At 36.3% G+C, this 9729-nt stretch overlaps 1 protein-coding gene across 4 annotated transcripts in view; it reads right to left on the bottom strand.

Moving 5' to 3' along the window:
* Positions 1 to 2211, bottom strand: part of LOC129259291 (unconventional myosin-VI-like) — a 76768-nt gene extending 74557 nt beyond the window's left edge. Inside the window, exon 1 of one of the 4 annotated variants that reach the window (XM_064098691.1) lies at positions 1704 to 2211. The gene's annotated coding sequence lies outside the window, so the exon portion shown is untranslated. The remainder of the gene's footprint in view (positions 1 to 1703) is intronic. The other 3 variants (XM_064098689.1, XM_064098692.1, XM_064098690.1) reach the window with 3 other exon arrangements.
* Between the last annotated feature and the right edge of the window lie 7518 nt (positions 2212 to 9729).

Here is a 9729-nt window from a genome sequence, read left to right on the forward strand (position 1 = left end):
GCCGACGTATTTTTTTTTCTTCGATGCACCGATTTTGCAAAATCTGCACCGGTGTTCGATGACATCGATCGAACACCGATGTTAAAATCGATTCGACTCAGGCTTAATATATATCATAACTTTGTTCATTGAATGAGTGAGTTAACGTTAGATCTAACACAGTATAAGTACATGTAAACAGGACACTGACAGTGTACAAAAAAAATCAGGCATATATATCCACAGGCATAGGGACAAGAAAAAAATTCCTACTCTGGAATATTGCAACTCTGCATGGGCTCCTGTATATAAACGAGATGAAGATCTACTTGAAAAAGTACAACAGAGAGTAACCAGACTAAATTTTAATTGCCTCATCTCCGTCATCTAGACTATCCTGGAATGCTGAAGGCTTTAAATCTACCTACTCTATCACATAGAAGACAAAGAGCTGAACTGATCCAAATATACAAAATTTCAAAAGGACTTGATCAAATTGACCTAAACAACTTCTTTGAAATTGATGTTCATAGCAGAACCAGAGGTCACAGTCACACAGCATGAAATCAAGGAAAACAGATGCAAATTGCAAAAATGGCAAAATGCATTTTCAATTAGGAGTAAAAATAACTGGAATGCTTTACCAGAGGAAGCAGTTTCTGCATTAAGTGTCAATATGTTCAAATCAGCTATTGAGAGGCACTGGAAAAACCATCCACTAATTGTTTTTACCCTACCAGAGACTATCCAACGTGACGAGGGGCAAATAAGCTACTACAAGTACAACTACAAGCTTTCCTTTAGTTACATCTCTACATCCAAGGAAATCCAAGTAAGTAAGTAAAAATGGGCCACACATTGCCAACCAGAACGTAGTACTAGTAGTAGTAACCAGGATGAACACCAACAGGGTACCCTTGTTCAATGACTGAAAGAGTAGGCCTATTATTAACGTTATTAGACAGTAGAGGCGCACGGCCAATATTGGAGACTGTCTCCAATGTGGGAGATTATCTCCAATATCAGAGACTTTTGTAAAGAATTTGGGTATCCAATTTCAGAGAGTCTCCAGTTTTGGAGTCCAATTTCCTTTGTTTACATTTGCTGAAAAAGGATTACCGGTACCTTGGCGGCAAATAAAAATGTGATAAGCAGATTCCTCATGAAAAATTGCCCCTTTTCACTGTCTACTTTAAAAATTCACCGTCTACTTTTGTTTTGATAAGGATTTTTGTTGTCAATCACACACAAAACAAATGGGCTTCTGACCTCAGTGAGACAAAATTTTGGGTGGAAACATCATGCTTTTGTTGGTGTTGTTTCTTTTGTCCTTTTGCAAAGCAAGTCTCCAATGTGGGAGATTGTCTCCCCTATTGGCCGTGCGCCTCTACTGTTAGAAGGGGGTGTTGCAAGAAAATATTTGCTATCGATCGCCATGATCGCAATATTCTGTTGCAATTATAGATCAGTTATAACAAATAAGATTAGATTTCGTGTTTCAAGGAGCAGATTAGCAATCAATCACTAATTTGCAATTAACTGCTTGACCGCAAGTTTCTTGCAACACCCCATTCGATCTTATAGATGATTAACGTTGTTAGTGGTGCATTTGAGCCACCACCTGTTGTTCCGATATAGCCTATACCGGTACTAACAGTTACAGCGCCACACGAAGTGGTCAGACTGAGTCAGACTGGACTATTTACCCGCCCCGATTTACCTACCTGCAAAAAACATTGAGTTTGTTAAGGTGTCAGGACTGCAACAATATTGTCCCTTTCTTATTGGAAGAAATAACTTGTGAACTTGTCCTCTGAATCAACGTGACAACGATGACAATGTAGTTTTAGTAATTTACCATAGACAGCTAGTAGTACACACGCATGTTAGCATAGCCCAGTACTACACAGCTGACGAAGAAAAGAACTTGCTAAGGGAGTTCCGGTATACCAATACGATGACGTCATTTTCGCTTCGTCCAAAAACTCAAAAGGCAAGTGCAATGCATATAGGGCCATTTAATTTACCCCTATACAGTCATAATTCAACCTATTATTCACATCATGATGATCCATGCCTGTCTATATCCTGAAATTCATGACCCAAACTTTAATTAATGTGTTTGTTTTTATCATCATGAAAGTGAAATACCTACATATCTTTCTTTTCCGTGATGGATTGCGTAGGTCCACATGTTTTTTGACCGGGGTGTTTGGACGGCATCATATTAATGGGCGTGGTCGTTCCTTATTCATGCAAGACAACGCCAAATAGAGACAAGCAAAGCAGGGCTGTTTAAAAATTGTATACAATGACGTTAATACCATATTATGGACTTTACAGTTGTTCTATTAAAGGTCAAGTCCATCGATCCCAGCAAAATGTTGATTTGAATAAATAGAGAAGAATCAAACTAGCAAAACACTGAAAATTTCATCAAAATCGGATGAAATAAGAAAGTTATGGCTGTTCAAAGTTTCGCTTATTTATGAAAAAACAGTGATACGTACAGCTCAGTGACATGAAAATGAGTCAGTCGATGATGTCTTCCACTCACTATTTCTTTTGTGTTTTATTATTTGAACTATACAATATTTCATTTTTTTATACAGATTTGACCACAGGGACGGCCGACCGAATTATATAGTATTAAACAATGCTAACTCCACACATGTTCAGGGAGAAAATAGTCACTGTTTCACTTGACAATTGGAGAAAATTAGAATATTTCATATTTCAATTTTCATATGATGAAATATAAAAGAACTAGTGAGTGGATGACTATCACTCTCCTCATTTGCATACCAACCTTATGTGCATAGGTTATATAGGCCTAACTGTTTTGTGAAATCAAGCGAAACTAGGGAGCCTTTAAAGTGCCATCAACTTGGCGAGATCTTGCCATGTCGACATAATAACCTTTCAATTTATTTTTCATTCTTCAATATTATTCATTATTTCTTCAACATTCTTCAACATTCTTCATTATTATTTCATTCTTCAACATTATCATTCTTCAACCTTATTATGTCGACATGGAAAGCAACTACCTACCGGCCTGCATGCCCCCTCCACCCTCCACTCCACACGATCTTCAACAACTTATATAGTTTGACTTTGGTGCTATAAATATCAGGATTTAATGTTCACTATAGAATCAAAGGTCAATTAAATCCACCCGCAGAAGTGGATTTGATTCAGCTTTAGAGAAAAATGACACATGCATAACGCTAAACAATTAATCAAAATCAGATGTAAAATAAGAAAGTTATGAAATTTTGATTTTGCTTATTCTTCACAAAACAGTTATTTATGCACAACCCAGTGACATGCAAATGATCTGAAAGAGTCGATGATGTCAATCACTAATAGGCCTACTGTTTTTTTAAATGTTTGAATTATGTATAGGCCTACATTAATGACCAAGTATACTGATCCATAATGGTATAGGCCCACACGTGTTGGAAGAATAAAACTTTGTTTCACTCGACAATGAGGAAAAAAAATCATAGCGTATAAAATGTAAAATAAATAGCGAGATGATGACGTCATCAGCGCCCTTAATTGCATTCCGGCAAAGATGTGCATAACAATCGTTTTGTGAAATTATGATCTAAAAAAAATCGTAACTTTCTTATTTTTACATCCGATTTTGTGTTTAGCTTGTTGGATTTTCTCTTTTTATTGAAACCAACTTCTTGTTTGCGTGTACTGTCTTGTCTTTTAAGCATGGCTCTTTGTTAATATGTTAAATATACTAGCTGCGTGTTTTAACTCTTTTAACAAACTTGTAAAGTTCATATAGGAAGACGCACTGGTTACACTTCGTAATTCCGAAGGTTCGTAATTCCGAAGGTTCTTTATTCCGAAGGTTCGTAATTCCGAAACACGCAAATTACCTATACCTCGATGTTCGTTAATCCGAAAACGTAAAAGCCGGTTCGTTAATCCGAACATTTGTGGCGTTATTCCGAAGATTCGTTATTCCGAAGGTTCGTTAATCCGAAAACGAAATAAGGTTCGTTGTTCCGAAGGTTCGTTAGTCCGAAAACGAAATATGGTTAGTTAATCATTTAGTTTTCGGACTTACGAACCTTCGGAATTACGAACCTCATTTCTTTTTCGGATTAACGAACCTTCGGAATTACGAACCTCATTTCTTTTTCGGACTAACGAACCTTCGGAATTACGAACCTCATTTCGTTTTTGGACTAACGAACCTTCGGAATTACGAACCTTCGGAAATACGAACCTTCGGAATAACGAACCTTTGGAATATCCGAACCTTCGGAATAACGAAGTTTCGGAATTACGAATGTATGCGTAGGAGGACTGCCCCGGCCCCCATCCTGTCTCATGTAATGGGAACGCGAAGCATGAGCTGAGGTTATATCCTGATATGAAAAAGGATTTTTAAGAACTGTTATCAGTGTGTAATGATGCGATAAAATACTGGAACTCTTTCCCTATCACATTAAAGCAATAAGAAATTTTGCACATTTTAAGATTACTTATATAGCTACTCTAACAAGTTAGGTACTATCTGTTTATTTTCTTCTTCCCCTCCTTGATATTTTCCTTCATCTTCTTTTTCTAAATTTTCTTCTTTTCCTCCTCCTAATTGATCTTATACTTTCAGCCCTCTTCTTCTCCTCCTCCTTCCTCTTCTTCTTATTTTATTATTCCCTTCTCCATATTTTCCTTTTATTTCTTTTTCTTTTATTTTTGAAATTCTTTATTCTCCCCTCTCTTAGTTTATTTATTCTACTTCTTTTTATTTTGTCTTTTATCTTTCTTACCCCCTTCCCCTCCTCCGAATTAAGTTCCTTTTCTTTTTCATTTCTCCTTCTTCCCTTTCCACTCCTCCTCATTGACATCTTCTCTTCTTTCTCTCTCTCTTCTACTTCATGAATATGCATATTCTTTTTATCCATTTGATTATTTTTGCCATTTTAATGAGATTTATTGTAATGTTTCGATTTTTATGTGCTTTTTGGTATACATTTCTACAAAATGTGCTTTTCTATTCAGGACCCTATTGGAAACAAAATTATGCATCGCAAGACTGATTCAGCTGTTCCGCTTCCACATCATTCCCTTAATTGATGTTGAGTTCGCTGCCCGGGGGGGGGGGCACGTCCATTCACGAGTGGATACCATGCGCGACCATGGGGTCTCGAAAAGCACCCTAAACACATAATTTCCATATTCTGAAAATTCACCCCTTAACAAGTATTGGCGTGTGAAACCCTACCCTTATCAAGTATTGGAAACAAAACGATACCCTTGGCAAATATTCACTGAAATGAACCCCTAAACAAGTACAGGAATGTTTTATTGTTACGGGTCTTTCGGTCGTCGGCTTTACCTTATTTGGTTTAGTACGACCCCACCTTCTACGCCTCGTGCGAATCGGACTCTAAACACGAAGTGTTGGGGCAAAAAGGACATCCTTTATAAAACATTTTAATTTTGTTTTATCATCCCCGCAAATTCGACCCTAAACACGTAATTTTCCTAGCGAAATAGATACCATTTTTTCATTATTTTTGTGTTTTTGACACCCTTATCACGTTACGTACGTAACGTGCCCTATCGTGAAAAAGACATCCTTTTTACGTGTTTTTTTGGTCGCGCATGGTATCCACTCGTCAATGTAAGTGGCCCCCCCGGGGTTCGCTGGTGAATTCCCAAGGTATTTCACTGAAAATATTGAGTCTATCCAGCTATCAGATGTAACTTACTGTTAAAGGGATGGTCCGGGCTGAAAATATCTATATCTTAATACATAGAGTAGAATTTACTGAACAAAATGCCGAAAATTTCATCAAAATCGGATAACAAATAACAAAGTTTTTGAATTTTTAAATTTCGCAATATTTTGTGGAAACAGTCGTCATGAATATTCAGTAGGTGGGCTGATGATGTCACAACCCCACTTGTTCTTTTGTATTTTATTATATGAAATTAGGTTTATTCATTTTTTTTCTCGAAGAACTAGAAAAATTGGATTAACAACTGATTTAGTGCATTAGATATTTATTGCTGCAAATTATTTCAATAGAAGGGAGATATATTATTCACACACGTATATATGAAATAATGAAAAAAAATATGATTTTATGTAATAACATAAGAAAACGGAAAGTGGAGATGTGACATCATCAGCCCACCTAATGAATACTCATGACGACTGTTTATTAAAAATTGGTAAACTTTAAACTTCAATAACTTTATTATTTGTTATCCGATTTTGATGAAATTTTCGGCATTTTGCTCAGTGAATTCTACTCTATGTATTAAAATATAACTATTTTTAGCCCGGACCATCCCTTTAAACACATCCACACAACGACGTTAAAGCGGAGTCAGAATTAAGAGAGCAGGACAGAAATAAACATTCCTAAAGTGATGATCATCTAACTCCATTAGTGCCATCATCTCCTTTTGAAAATCATAGAATCATACAAGGCTCCTTCGAAGCCATGCTCCCTAGATCATATTCAAACTAAAGTTATGAGGAAAAATTATGAATGGATGGCTATGCTGTCCTCGAGGATTGTAAATGCCTCTCTGCACCGAAACTTGCACATGTTACTCCAGTGCTGAAGAATTCGAAGGAGCCGTCACCATGGTCACTTGATCGGGAAGAAATGAGCAGTTACCGTCCTATATCAAACCTACTTTGCCAAAGCTGTTGAGAAAGTTGTTACAAATGAAGAGACCGACGACACATCTGCAGGACCATAACCTTCATTCAGGAGACATGCAGTCTGCCTATAAACAGCTCCGCAGTGCCGAGACAGCTCTTTTTAGGATATCTGTCAAATTGAGAGCAGTTGACAACACGAGAGTGGTCATAATCGTCCTCTCAGTTCTGTCAGCAGCATTTGACACGATCTATAGACCATAAGCCCTTTCTCCAGACATGCATGCCAGTAAGTTTAAGGTTGATGCCACTGCCCTAGCATTCATGGTTCCGGTCGTATCTCCACTGCAGACGGCGTAAATGGTCAATATCAATGGGACTTTGTGAGACTGGAGGCTCTCTTGAAGTACGGTGTTCCGCAAGGTTCCGTCCTCGGACCGCTACTCCGTCTCTTTGTATACTGCACCTCTTATGATGATTTGCGATTGTACGCGACCTTCGACTCAAGGTTGAGAGATGATAATGCTGATGGTGCGTCTGACTACCTGCCTGGCAGAAATCCGGCAATGCATGGATGGTAATTTTTTTCATCAAGCTGAATGATGACAAGACTGGACTTTTATATTCTAGTCTTTTCTCCACCACATAGGCGAAACAAGATTGTCCCACGAAATCTTCAAGTTGGCAGTGTGTCTGTCTCTCCTTCAGAGAATTCTCGTATTATGGGTGTTTTCCTCGACCAGTGTATAAAGATGGACATGCATATTTCCAAGGTATGCAAAGCGACCTACCAGTTACGAAATATGTCAGCTGTAAGATCACTATTCACTATAAGTTCTGCACCAGAATGCCTAATTCATTTCTTAATCACCTTTAGGATTGAGTTCTGTAACAGTCTGCTAGCTGGTCCTCCTTCTGCTATGCTAAACAGACCCCATTTTGGTAGTTCATCCAATATCCTTCAAACGCTAAAGATATGAAAAGGTGTTTTCAACATTTTTTCGCGCTACAGGGGCTCAAACCAAGACTACATGCAAACTTGGTTGAAGTCACAGTGCTCACACGGTTTCTTGGGCAAGTAATTAAGTTCCCATAAAACCCAGCATTGACAATTACTGCTCTCTTATGGGACTGAACGGATCCATTAGTAATCACTCTCTATGCCCATATGAAAAAAATTGTTCAGATATGCACCGTTGATTTTATATGAATATTTTTCCAACCATTACGTCATTTTAGGTACGGGTCTAAAGGGGATTCCCGAAATTGCCGGATCCTATTAGTGGTGTGCGCCCATCTGGTATTGGTATCACTCTCCATACCCGTCACACACCTAATGGGATAATGGAGACCGTGCCGTTTCATCTATTGGTCCAAGCCTTTGGATCCCTTCATCGCTCCGGGAAATTGATAACATTGAAATCCGTCTTCAAATCGTCCCTCAAAACTTACCTATTTCAGCAGATATGTACGGCTTATTATATTCACTCGCGTTGGTAATCACTCGCGTCGCGTTGGTAATCACACGCGTTTTTTATTTTTGGCGATTTTTTTTTCATTTCGGTGCGATTTTTTTTCAAACGGTGTCTTCAATGGGACAAACACGCTGGGAAAATAAAATGAAATTGAAATGCGAGTTTCGTTTTAAGCCGGCCAGTGCCTTAAATAAGATCTACTCGACTACTGTATTAACATAACAAACAAGCAAATCAGCCATGTGGCTCAACTAACTTAGAATAGATCCGGACTTCTACTGTGTCTTATACGAGGACTCCGAGTCGGAACTTGCCATATCTGCCACATCGATATTACATCGTATCATTCCCATATGCGGACATGCCTGCATGCAATGGCCCCAAGGCGGCCGGACCCGGCCGCGGTCGGACACGACGTGCATCGGTAGCATGGAGCAAGCTAACGTGAGTCGAGCTGAGTTAGATCCCATGTTACATATGAGTTAGATCCTATGTTACTATGTTATTATCAGAATATTTGAAGTAAAATTTCTGTGTCATATCCTTTTTATCGTGAATTTATTCCTCCTTCGATTTAGTCATTACCAATATCTTCATCATGACCACCATCATCTCCATGGCCTTCATCATCATCATCATCATCATCATATCACCGTCACCCTCAGCTTTATCATCTTCATACTATAATATTGCATGAATTCATGTTTCGTATTTGAAAATGTATGCCCATTCTGCTTTATAAATGTATTAATTAATTCAATTAGTATAAGTTTGGGATTGTCATTTTTTTCAAGCAATCTGCTTATGATGACAATCCTTCTCCTGCAAATTGTGAATATCATGTAGTTAATCATTTTTGTCTGAAATTATCTTTTTAATACTCTTTATTTATGATTCATGCCAAAAATGCTAGCATATTATGTTTATTATGTTATGAAAAATGTATTATACGAATGTTATGGATGCAGAAGAAAACAATAAATCAAATCAAATCAAATATGAGGCGCCGATTGTACCAATATTATATAGAACAATTATTTGTTACATAATCATTATTCATTAAATAATAACTATTATTTATATATAATTTACATTCTATTTGTAAATAATTACTATTATATAAAATAACATTTCTAATTATTTATATATAATTCCAAGTAATACTTCATTATTTGTAAATAATAATAGTTCGACATTCTATTATTTATAAATAATGATTATTTGTTTTTCATTATTTATAAATACTGATTATTTGTGTTTCATTATTTATAAATAATGATTATTTGTTTTTCATTATTTATAAATACTGATTGTTTGTTTTTCATTATTTATAAATGATTATTTCTTTTTAATTATTTGTAAATAATGATTTTTTTTTCATTATTTATGAATAATGATAATTTGTTTTTCATTATTTATAAATAATGATTATTTGTTTGTCATTATTTATAAATAATGATTATTTGTTTTTCATTATTTATAAATAATGGTTATTTGTATATAAATAACGATTATTTTTATATAATGGCAAACTGTAAAAATCGTTTATAAATAATGACTATTTATAAATAATGGGATATTCAAACAAAAATGTTATTTATAAATAATGAAACACGATGAATTTTC

This window comes from Lytechinus pictus, chromosome 4, assembly GCF_037042905.1.
Source record: "Lytechinus pictus isolate F3 Inbred chromosome 4, Lp3.0, whole genome shotgun sequence".
NCBI classification, from domain to species: Eukaryota; Metazoa; Echinodermata; class Echinoidea; order Temnopleuroida; family Toxopneustidae; genus Lytechinus; species Lytechinus pictus.